This window comes from Podarcis gaigeae, assembly GCF_964106915.1.
Source record: "Podarcis gaigeae genome assembly, chromosome: 10".
Classification (NCBI taxonomy): Eukaryota; Metazoa; Chordata; class Lepidosauria; order Squamata; family Lacertidae; genus Podarcis; species Podarcis gaigeae.
The window spans coordinates 25,145,139-25,157,275 of NC_139686.1; the positions used below are offsets into that span (position 1 = coordinate 25,145,139).

The 12,137-nt window shown below is 45.3% G+C and overlaps 1 long non-coding RNA gene across 2 annotated transcripts in view; it reads left to right on the forward strand.

Moving 5' to 3' along the window:
- Positions 1–12,137, forward strand: part of LOC310826316 — a 66,112-nt gene that overhangs the window by 29,341 nt on the left and 24,634 nt on the right. Inside the window, exon 1 of one of the 2 annotated variants that reach the window (XR_014555734.1) lies at positions 4,718–4,756. The exons of the other annotated variant lie outside the window; for it this stretch is intronic. This is a non-coding gene — a long non-coding RNA (uncharacterized lncRNA). Of the gene's footprint in view, positions 1–4,717; positions 4,757–12,137 lie in introns of those variants that run through there. 2 annotated transcript variants of the gene reach the window in all.

The following is a 12,137-nucleotide window of genomic DNA, read 5'->3' on the forward strand; positions in this document are numbered from 1 at the left end:
ACAAAATAGCTCCAGGGTACTTTTGAATGGTGCTGAGTTGGCTGTATGATGGTACCTGCTTGGGATTCGCTTGTTAAAGAAAAATAATTCTGTGCCTTCGGGGAGACCGTAATGGTGAAAAACAGATGATACCATAGGAAATCAAATAGAAACAAGCAACTAAGACTGCCATCTAATAACAGCTTTGGGAAAAACAAGGTTGTGCTCACGGCCCCAATCCAAAAAGCTGCAAGTCAAAACCCAAACTGTCAGTGATTCTGAGCATAGGTTATGTAACCCCTTTGGAGAACATTATGTAATTTCAGGTGTTTATCACTCTGTTGGATTCAGCCCAGGTGCCTTCAACAGAGGCTCAGACTTGCATTAAGAATGCTCTACTCATTGTGGAACTAAACATTTTGTCTTCATCTGCTCGGCATTTGTTCAGTGTTGACACTAAAGAGCAGTTCCTCCCTACAAAGGTTCTAAGCAAATTGGCAGCTGCATTTAATAATAAATAAGTCATAACAAGGTGGGGGGGGATGGAAGACCAGTTGCGGATTTGCTGTGCATTGGGCCTGCCAAAGACATCTTGCTGCCTGAAGCAATAACAGGAAATGACAGACACAGACAAGTCAAGGTGCATAGTGCTGTAGTGATGTGTGAGAGACTTGTATGTGTACCCCTGCCACCATCCACACTTTCAGCGTTTGTGTGTTTAGGCAAATGCTGAAGGCTATCGATGGCTACAAGCCACAAAGGCTGTGCTCTGCCCCCATGGCCAGAGGCAGTAATCCTTCTGAATATCAGTTGGTGGGAGTCACAAAAAGGAAAGGACAATTTGTGTTCGCGTCTTGCTTGAGGGTTTCCCGCAGTTGGCCATTGTGAGAACAGGATACTGGACTAAGTACCCACTGGCCTGATCCATCAGAGCTCTTCTTATGTTCTTACATGTCTTCTCTCACAGTCAAATTCCTCTCATAGGGTTGCCATGAGAATAAAATGTGTGTTGGTAGCAAATAAAAATATGTATATCGAGGAGAATTCTCTGGGTGCCAAAATCCAGGTTTGGGGCAAGTGCTCTTTGGTGAGAGAAACCCAGCATAGATTTAAAATCGCAAAACATGCAGCAAAGTACAGTGTTGAAATATAGGCTGTTAGGCCTTTAAAACATGCCCTTGTGAGTTCTAAAGTTCCCCTGTAGCATAGAAAAACACCACACGTTTGGTAAGTTAAAAAATGGTTTACTCGTGTGCTTTTCCATACATTAGTCAGAAAACAAAGGCCGTAAAACTTGGCTTAGTTACAGTTAGGTGACAGTTCCTAAATAGCTGGTATAGGAACTCAAGGGAGGCTTGTTAGAGCCATGTGGTCTGAGCTTGGAGCAACCAAGAACCTCTTCACTCATTGAGCTTCTCTGGTAGACTGAAAGTGAACAAAGGCCTTGATTAACTTCCTCCCAAGGTGAAGGAGAGTGACTTAGCTAAGCCTGGCAGGATAGCTGACTCTGACATTGACCCCTTCATGCATTAATTAGACATGAGCATGTTGGTTATATGTGGCTGATTATCCCACAATATGGAGGGGAAACAATGTACTTGAGCTCTGTGGAGGAAAAGTGAAATAAAGATGAAATTAGTGCTGTTCTATTATTACTACTATGGGACACGGGTGGCACAGTGGGTTAAACCACAGAGCCTAGGACTTGCCGATCAGAAGGTCGGCGGTTCGAATCCCTATGACAGAGTGAGCTCCCATTGCTCGGTCCTGCTCCTGCCAACCTAGCAGTTCGAAAGCATGTCAAAGTCTGGCGGTAAGGTAAACGGCCTTTCCATGCGCTGCTCTAGTTCGCCAGAAGTGGCTTAGTCATGCTGGCCACATGACCCGGAAGCTGTACGCCGGCTCCCTCGGCCAATAAAGCGAGATGAGCGCCGCAACTCCAGAGTCGATCATGACTGGACCTAATGGTCAGGGGTCCCTTTACCTTTACCTATTATTATTACTACTACTAAATTATTATTACGGTTTGTTGTTGTTGTTATTGTAATATCTGTTGGAGGAACTTATATATTTCCCCTTTCCGTCTTTACACAAGAGGTGGCTAATAGAAGCGTTGTGATTCACTTGGGCTTTCCCTGTCACCACTTCTGTATAACATGTGAGGCCAGGCTGAGCCTGAGGTGAGGAGCAAACCTCTTCAAAAGTAGATGGAGCCAAACTGAGAAGAGCCAGCTGGAGAAATTGAAAAGGGTTGGAGTCCAAGGTTGGGATGAAAGAGAGACAGAAATAGAGAGGGAGGATGGGCAACAGCAACGGTGCTGAAAGCCAGCAAGAACATTTTGTGGCCACCTCCTCCTTGGGAAGTTTGCTAAAGCAGTGGAGAGTGGTGAAACTGCTGGGATAAGATTACTGCAAAAGCCAGTCCTGAAAGCTGACTGTTGATTGGTGGCAATGCTGAGGAACTGAAATGGAGCAGCAGAATCAATGGCTGATGATATGCCAGAGTAGAGGCTGGGATGAAGTCTGACCTGTGGCGCCATATCTCCTGCTGCAGCAGAGATTGTGCCAACACAGAGTGACCCTTCAGTCCTGGCTTTGTGTGTTTCTGAGGCAATGTATTGGTTCAGGTCATTAGGAAACCGACAAAACTTCCTTAGTTACTGGTTTTGTAAGAGAACAATGAATCCTTCTAGGTCCAGTCCTGCCCCTGAGGCAAATTTTCCACCACCAAGTGCTTTGACTGAGGACCATAGGATTAGAACGCTGGGCAAATTGAGCTTTCCTCAGGGGCTCAAATGTGGCAACAATTTCTAATAGTTTGTTCGGAGTGCAGAGCCGAGCCAGACTAGTATAACCAGAGAATAGAGCTAGATCCACAGATTGCTTCTTTGTTTTTGTGCTGCAGCAAACCCCGTGCGAAAAATATGCTTTATTTCCCACTACCACATATCCTCTTGAGTAATGAAAAGTACAGGAAGTTATGGTTGGGTTTTAGAGTGGCTCTTTGTTAATTTATGAATAAAGTAGAAATGCTGAGCTTACAACAGGAATGTGAATGGTTTGCTATCTGTCTCCTTCTGCCTAGTTTAGCCCTTGCATACCATAGGTTAGGTGAAGATGTTTCACTAAGGCCGCACAGAGTGGGCCATAGCCAATGCCATAGCTCCACTGGTGCAACAGAGCTTCCTCTTCCTCTCTTGTCTCCTCCAGCCCTTTGCGTGCCCTCAAAAGCTGCTCCAGAGGGTTAGGGGACCCTTCAGAGTAGATTTTGCAGGTGTGTGAGGGGAGGGGAAGACCCGTTGCACCAATAGAACTTGTCCTATCCACAGCATTGGACACAACCCACTGTTTGCTCAGTTCCAATCTGGGCTGAAATGGTTCTGGGGAGGGAGGGGGGGCATTATGTGAAGGTTCAACTTTGTTTTGTTTTTCTTCATGGCTGTTTTTGCCATCTTCTGCTGTTAGAGCACCATTGGTGCCATTTTCTCCAAGATCCCGTTTCTTGAAATAGTAATATGATTTATCCTAGCCAGTCAGAGAACACATGAATGTGCTCACAATGTGTGAAAAAAATCTGGTTGCAAGGAAGATCAGCTTATCTGAGAGCGTACAGCCAATTGAGAGAGAGGGCAATGCTTTCCGTATCAGCATTGCCCTCACTCTGAAGAGACAGTCCCAGGGTGTGGTCTGAAGGTAGACAAAGCCGCCGCCGTGCTGAAGCTAAGCAGATCTGGGTTGAGTCAGTTACTGGATGGGTGACCTCTTGGGAACCACATCTATACTACCTTGGGCTTCATGATGGAAACAAGGCCAGAATAGAAAAGTAAGTTTAAAAAAACAAATAAACCAACCAGTTCTATATTATCTACATTGACTGGTAGCATCTTTCCCTGGACATACCTGGGATTGACGTGGGCTCTTTGCACCAATGAACTCCGCACCCTTAACCTTCCAAGGACCCTCAAGTTTTGTTTGTTTGTTTGTTTGTTTGTTTGTTTGTTTGTTTGTTTGTTTACTCACTCAATTTGTACTTCACTTTTTGGTCTGGGCCAAACCCACAAGGTGGCTTACAATAAAAGCAACATGCAATTTTTAAAAATCACAATAGAAATACTAAAACAACTTTAAATTGCTGGGTTCCCCAGAAAGCCACTGTAGTAATCAGCTTGCAAACATTATCATCTTACTGCATGGAGGGCTTTCTTTTTTGTATTGACTCATGCAACACAACAGTTGGGGAAGATGACTTCAGCCCTAGACACTTCAGTGTTCAGGTAAAAAATTGTCATCCTTTTTTTTAAAGCATCTTAAATTGCACAGATCTGGCAGTTGAATGAATCATTCCTTTATCTCTTTTGATTTGGAGATTGGCAAGATAATGTATTTCACATGTGGGCTGTTGCTGTTGGTGCTTTTAATCTAGAAAGTATTCCCGGCAATTTGAAACCCGAGTATTTTTCTGATGCTAGACCCATTGAAACAAATGGTATCTGTACTGTGCTTTCTTACTATTTTATTCTTGGGTGAAGCTTTGCAGGTGGAAAGCAAGTAACTGAACACATTTGCCATCTGCAGAAGCTGATGAATTTTGCAGGCCAACTTGCTGTCAATTTCTTTTGATGTGCAAAACAGCTCCTTCACCACCCAGGGCAAACTAGGTAGGATAACTCACTAGCCATATGCTCATAATAAATAAATAATACTATATTAATGCAGTGCAGTCTTGTATGTCGAATCACCAGTCAGCCGCTCTGAGTTGAATGGGGCTTACTCCCAGGTAAGTGTGTATAGCGTTGCAACTGTAATTTCTTATACCTCAATGGTTCATAATTTAGAGGTGGTGTCTCATCTTGGGGACAAGTTAAATTTGGTTGTATTTAGTTTGGGTAGTTATCACAAGAAAACTCACTCTCTTGTCCAGCTTTCCCAGCCTGGGGATGGATACATAAACATATGTCTTGCGAATGGAATAGGAGGTATAATACCTCTTAGCCTTTAAGTAAATCTTAGTGCTTACATTGCTGGATTCTTGGAAGCATTCTGTAAAAAGAGCAAATCCCTGTTTTGACTTGGTCTCGTTAAATGTTAAACCTTGATGAAAATGTTACAAGAGAATGTGATAACAAATACACTGCTGCATACTGCTAGTGACTGGATAGCTCCGTTGGTTAGAGCATGGTGCTGATAATACCAAGATTGCAGGTTCAATCCCCAGATGGGACAGCTGCATATTCTTGCATTGCAAGAGGTTTGGAGTAGATGGTCGTCAGGGGTCTCTTCCAACTCTGCAATTCTATGATTCTAAAGGGGCAGTAAACTTGGTGCCCTCCTGATGTCTTGGACCACAACTCCCATGACCCTTGTCTTTCTTTTTCTTTTTCTTTTTTGAAACGTTTTATTGGAAAATTTCACGATATAATAAAAAGAATGAAGTAATCTACAAAGAATAATAACAAGAGAGAAACTAGAATAAAAGAAAAGAGATATGAAACTGCAAAATCCTCTCTCCCTGTCGTATCTTATCTTTTATCCCTTGCTATTGTCTATGCTGTTTGGAGCTGATGGGCACCACATGCACCACCGGATGATATTGCAGCATTTAAACTTGCCACCTGTCAGGCATCAGAGGATCCAACCCTGCATGGTCGATTGCCAGGAATGGATAAGACAAGGGAAGTTCTTACCTATGTTGTTTATTCAATATTCACAGAGAGAGGCGTAGAAATGCAGTCTCTTGGATTAATTGTGTTGCTCTGAGTAAATCTCCCCTCCCCTTCTCTCCCACTTCCTCATTCGCCATAACTTCTATGGGTGGCGCTGAGGGCCCTTTGCTTCTGAGCACTTTGCTCTCCTACTTTTAAGGCTCGTTGGGAGAAGCGGGGTCCGGAATGCTTCCTAGTGATGACGTCTCAGCCAGCTGTTCCGGCTCTGCCTCTTCCTCCTCTCCCATTATTTCCCAACTTCTCCCTTCATCTCCCTCAACCACCTGTTGTAATTCTGAACTGTCTTCTTCTTCTCTGGAAGACTCAGGCTGGAGAGGCAGTCTCCACCATTCCTCCTCTGCCCTTTCCCTGACACCACCAATTGTCCCCTTCACCATTTCCTTGTAGTCTTGAGTTGTGCAAGTACAGAAGTAGCCACTGTGATGCCCTCTAGAGTTGTTTGGAGTTGTAGTCCACAACACCTGGAGAACACAAGGTTGACTACCCTTGTCCAAGCTTATGCTGCCTGCTCAAAGTGCAAAGCTTCTAGTTAGGAGGTTCTGGGTGTGCTGCACAGTTTTAGGATGGAATATAATCTGTTCTTTATGAGAATGGTTGTTGTGGTTTAGTCATTTAGTCGTGTCCGACTCTTTGTAACCCCATGGACCAGAGCACTCCAGACACTCCTGTCTTCCACTGCCTCCTGCAGTTTGGTCAAACTCATGCTGGTAGCTTCAAGAACACTGTCCAACCATCTCGTCCTCTGTCGTCCCCTTCTCCTTGTGCCCTCCACCTTTCCCAACATCAGGGTCTTTTCCAGGGAGTCTTCTCTTCTCATGAGGTGGCCAAAGTATTGGAGCCTCAGCTTCAGGATCTGTCCTTCCAGTGAGCACTCAGGGCTGATTTCCTTAAGAATGGAGAGGTTTGATCTTCTTGCAGTCCATGGGACTCTCAAGAGTCTCCTCCAGCATCATAATTCAAAAGCATCAATTCTTTAGTGATCAGCCTTCTTTATGATCCAGCTCTCATTTCCATACATCACTACTGGAAATACCATAGCTTTAACTATACAGACCTTTGTCGGCAAGGACTGTGGATTTTGGTTGTATTTCATCTTTAATTTTATTTTTACCACTCAGAGAGCTTTTCTGTTGAAGCAGTTTAAGAGCCTTCTCAATAAAAAATAATAAAAAATTGTTCCCAAAGATCAAACCAGTGGCACCCTCCAGACATTGTCAGACTCTAACTCCCATCAGCCACAGCCAACATGGCTAATGGCCATAGCATGATGGGAATAGTAGTCCCAGAACATCAGGAGGACACCTACCCCTGTATCGGACACTAGGGTGGAGTGTGGAAAAGGCAAAATCCATGCTAGGGATCATTGGAAAGGAATTGAAAATAAAGCTGCCAATACCATCAGGTGGTTATACAGATCTAGAGTGCCAAGCTCATTTGGAATACTGTTGCCTCACCTCAAAGAGGGTATTGTGGAGTTGGAAAAGGGCAACCAGAATGACCAAGGAGATGGAGCAGCTCCCTTAAGAGGAAAGGTTGATGGTTTGGGGACTTTTTAGTTTCGAGAGAAGGCAAAGGCAAAGAAGAGGTGAACGACATGATAGATGTTTATAAAGTTATGCATGGAACAACCAGATTGGATTGCAGGCTGGATGTTATGAGCCACCCGTGCATTTCAAAACTCCTTTTTCCCTGCAGTGTTTGGCCAGCCATAGACATCCATGATAGAATCATAGAATTGTTGAGTTGGAAGGGACCATGGGGGACAACTAGTCCAACCCCCCTGCAGTGCAGGAATTTTGTGCCACATGCGGGGCTCAAACCCATGACCTTGAGATTCATGCTCAACCAACTGAGCTATCCCAGTACGACTTTAGGGTTAAATACTCCCTCTGCAATCTCTCGCTCTTTAGGGCATATCTACGGTGAGGGTTTTTTTAGCTTGACTAATGGTCCTAGTAGTGTCAAGGCCTGCATGTCCATCATAATTTATTTATTTGCATTTCTCATGTTGGAAATACCTTGGCAATATGTGCTATTTTTGCTACAGCGCCAAGTGCCTCTTCTAGCTTCAGAGGCTGTTCAAAGCACCTCTTAAAATGATCCAAACATGTCACACTCTTTCCCTCTGCCCCCCCCCCTTTTTGTACAGGCTTATAAATTGTAAGCTTTGCTTGTAGGCATCAAAGCTGTCAGCAAGCAAGTGGCACAAATGTGTGGTTTTTTCTGTAGGGAAAGTATAGAGTCACCAAGAAGATGAGAAAATTGGAGCATATTAGATAACATTCTTTCCTCCCCAAGCTCCAAGGCTCCTTTTGAGAGTTAGTAAAGGTAAAGGGACCCCTGACCGTTAGGTCCAGTTGCGGACGACTCTGGGGTTGTGGCGCTCATCTCGCTCTATAGGCCAAGGGAGCCGGCGTACAGCTTCCGGGCCATGTGGCCAGCATGACTAAGCTGCTTCTGGCGAACCAGAGCAGCACACGGAAATGCTGTTTACCTTCCCACTGCAGCGGTACCTATTTATCTACTTGCATTCGTGCTTTCGAACTGCTAGGCTGGCAGGAGCAGGGACCGAGCAACAGGAGCTCACCCCATGGCGGGGATTCAAACCGCTGACCTTCTGATCAGCAAGCCCTAGGCTCTGTGGTTTAGAACACAGTGCCACCCATGTCCCTTTGAGCGTTAGTACATGTGTTTATATACCAACGAAGACTTGTGGAAGCCCCAGGGGGTACAAACGCCTAAATGCCGCATGGTCTTCAAAGTGTTCCCCCTCGTATGTTTCTCTTCCTCCTCCTCCTGTCAGGTTGACATTGCATATATAGGCTCTGCTCCCATTCCTCTCTCCAGGGACCTAAGCCATCTTATATGTATAATATGTATGTATTCATAGTTCGTTCTTTCATGATTTTATTTGCACGCCACTTTCCACAAAAAGAATCATGCCAAAAGCAGCTTGCGACAGATAACAACAGGAATGCAACTCAGAACCAACCCACACAAGAATAGTGTCCAAATTGCATAATAGAACAACATGGTAATAGCAAATATAGCAACGTGTTTTTAAAAAAACAAAAACCCAACTTTTCAGTAATATAAATGCAACAAGATTACCTTAAGAACATTACACTTTCTGGCAACAGCAAAAAATAACGAGGGAGCTTGACAGTTTCGGCTGGGTCCTAAGAGCCAGGTTGTTGCTCACAGTCCTGCAGCAGCTTCTTATAAGACCTCCATGGGTAAGGGATGGGGGAGCTGGAAACACCTCTCTCATGATAGAAGCAGAAGAGTTGGAAGGGACCCATTGTGTGTCACCTCTGGTGATGGAGAGATGGAGACGAACAAGGCAGCAGGGAGCTTGAAGTGGTGCGGGCATCCTGTCAGGAGTGCCGATTGGCACTGCCACACTGCCTGCACAACAGCAGGCTCCCTGCTGCCTCACCCTCCTCCCTCTCAGTAAACATGCAGCCTTGGAAATCCAGGTCCGTAATATAGCCCTAGCCATGACTGGGTCCTTCTCTTCATTTTCAAGTCAACAAATCCTTTTTAAAAAACTGGAGGTTGAACTAGCTGATCCCTCTATCTCCTAGTTTCGATGTGGAGGGGTAGGCAGGGAGATAGAAATTTAAGGTATGGAATAACATTGTCATATGAAGGGGGGGGGTCCTGCAGCAATCTGAAGTAGAATAGCACCACCTCCTCAGTGGGAAACAGGCAAATGTGAGCCAGAGACATTCTCAAAGGCTGGAGGATGAAGGCTGTAAATGGGGGGAGGGGAGTGCAGATAAATGTGAAGGGCTGGATTAGTATTATTACATTTACTGGTAAGTATTGGCTTGAAATAACCAGCCAAGTCTTTAGCTGTTGGAGGCCTGCCTGTATAATAAACTCCCTTAGCTGAGAGCATTTCTTATCAGGATGTCGTTAGGGCTTGCCGGTGCCTAATCTGAAAAGTGACAGCTCTCATGCGCTACACCCTTCAGAGATCCTTTCCCCCTGTCAATCATTCTGCCAGTTGGGGAAGAATTACACAGGGTTTCTCTGATTAGTTTCCCTCCCCGATTAGCATTCAGTTGCACTTAGGGGATTAAGTTCTTTGTGCTATGGTTTTGCCACCTACACATATCATCCTAATGCGGCTCTTAGGATTTGTACTGATGCACGTGGACTACTTTGTACTGACATCTGCATTGCTGAATCAAGAAGAAACAAGGCCAGGTTTACCCCTGATGTATTGATTCTGGTGACCTTCATCTCACGGAATAGGATTTCTGAAAGCCTCGGCTATTAAGAGAACTAGGGTACCTCAATCACCAGAAGAACATACAGTATATAGATCACTTCCAGGTGACCTGTTTCTTACGCATTCATCCTGATTTATTTGCACAAAGTTTTGGGGACGTTATATGACACCAGTCATTTCTTGAGCATTCATTTCTATTTGTTTTGTGGGAAGGTTATGCAATGTCACATTTTTTGCAAGTGTTATCCTGCACCTTCCAGTGTATTTTCCTTACCACAAAGAGTCTCCCTTTGGAGGTGGGAGGAAACACATTTGGTGCTCCAGAGTGCCAAGTACACATCTCCAAGAAGCCAGAGAAAGATGTGTCGCCACAATTTCTAGACCCAAATCTGCTTCTCTTCAGCTTGGTCCTGGCCCCATGTGCCTTCAGACCATCCTCTGAGACGGAGAGCTCCTTAAATCATTGTGCCAAACTCTAATGCAAACAGAATACAGAAGGCTAAACAAAGTGACTCATGGATCTTACTAGCTCAAGGCTTTTCTGCAGATTAGCCCGAAAGACCCAAGGGACCAAATGTAATTTTCTTTGTTCTTCCTGCTCCCGCTAACCGTTTGCATTACATTCTGGCATTGGCTGCTTCAAGGCAATCTTGGCTCGGACGGTGGCAGGTGGCATTAAAAGGGTTCTGCACCGAGCAATATTGCCAAGATGGCTTGCTTTAAGTGGCTCGGATATCAAAGAGCTGCTTCTTCATTAGAGAACACATTTCGGTGATTAAATAGTGGCCCAGTGCTTGATTAGCATGGTGCTGCTGCTCTATGTAACATCGTTCTAGCCTAAATGTAATTACTTTAAAAATAGCAGCAAGGAATCAGATTGTTATGGTGTTATAAATGAATAACACTGTGGCGGGAAGCCACCCAAACCACAGGCCCATGAAAAGGATGGGGGGAAGGGGGGAACAGTAAAGGCAAGAGATGCTGCAAGATGCTTTTTATAGCTGAAGGCAGCAGCAAATTAGTCATGAACTGTCAATGGGATATTGAAGCAAAGACCAAAAGATACAAAAGGATAGAGTCACAGGGAAAGGCAAATGAAAGGAGGAGGGATGCTTCTGCTAGGGAGACAAACATGATTCTTGCTTTTAGATTCCAAATAATCTAAAAGCTCTTTTAACAAAGGGACCCAGTGCTTGTTTAGTGGGTATTCAATGGACAGGGCTGCCTCAAAGGTGTAAGGCAGAGGTTTGCAACCTTTGGAGTCCACAGCTCCCTTGACCAACTACATTCTTTCTGCAGCTCCCCTGTGGACATGCTCCAAGTCTCAGAAGCCCAGTTATGTCACCCCTTGTCTGCAGAGCTAGAAGCCCCTCACCCCTTTTCCAACACCCTCCCTTGTGGAGTCTTCCCTCAGCCTCCTCGCCTCCTCCCTCTCCTTGGGAGTCCTCCGGGCAGCCACTGCCACCGCCCCTGGTCTCTGAGCCACCCCACCCCCTGCCCAAAGAGAGGTGCCTTCTCACCTCACCCCACCCTGGGAAGAGGATGCCTCCAGCCTTAGTTGGGCCCAACAGAGACTGGCCAAAGGTGAATGTGAGGCCAGCATCTTACTCGCCTTGGGAGGCAGCAGTGGCAGCAGCCACACAAGCCTTTGGGAGGCAGAGAGGTGAGAGGGCATCAGAGGAGGGAGGGAACGAAAGATGCCAGTGTTGCCTGACCATCATTCAAGGCACCCCAGGGTGTCATGGTGCTGAAAACTGCTGTTGTATGGGGTCTTCAGCAAGGGACCAGGCAGTGACAGCAACTCTCCACTAGGTGGACCAGAGGACAGCCCTACCATTAGAGACACAAGGCCCCTTCAAACTGGGTTGTTATTTTCATGGGTTTATTCTGAGACATGCCATTGGTGCAATAGTAGTACAGGGGTACCTCGGGTTAAGAACTTAATTTGTTCTGGAGGTCCGTTCTTAAACTGAAATTGTTCTTAACCTGAGGTACCACTTTAGCTAATACAGCCTCCCACTGCCACCGCCGCGCCGCTGCCATGCGATTTCTGTTCTCACCCTGAAGCAAAATCTTAACCCGAGGTACTATTTCTGGGTTAACAGAGTCTGTAACCTGAAGCGTCTGTGACCTTCAGTAAGTTCGCTCTTCCTGATCTACAGTTACAATAAAATTCTGGGCCAGAATCCCAGTGG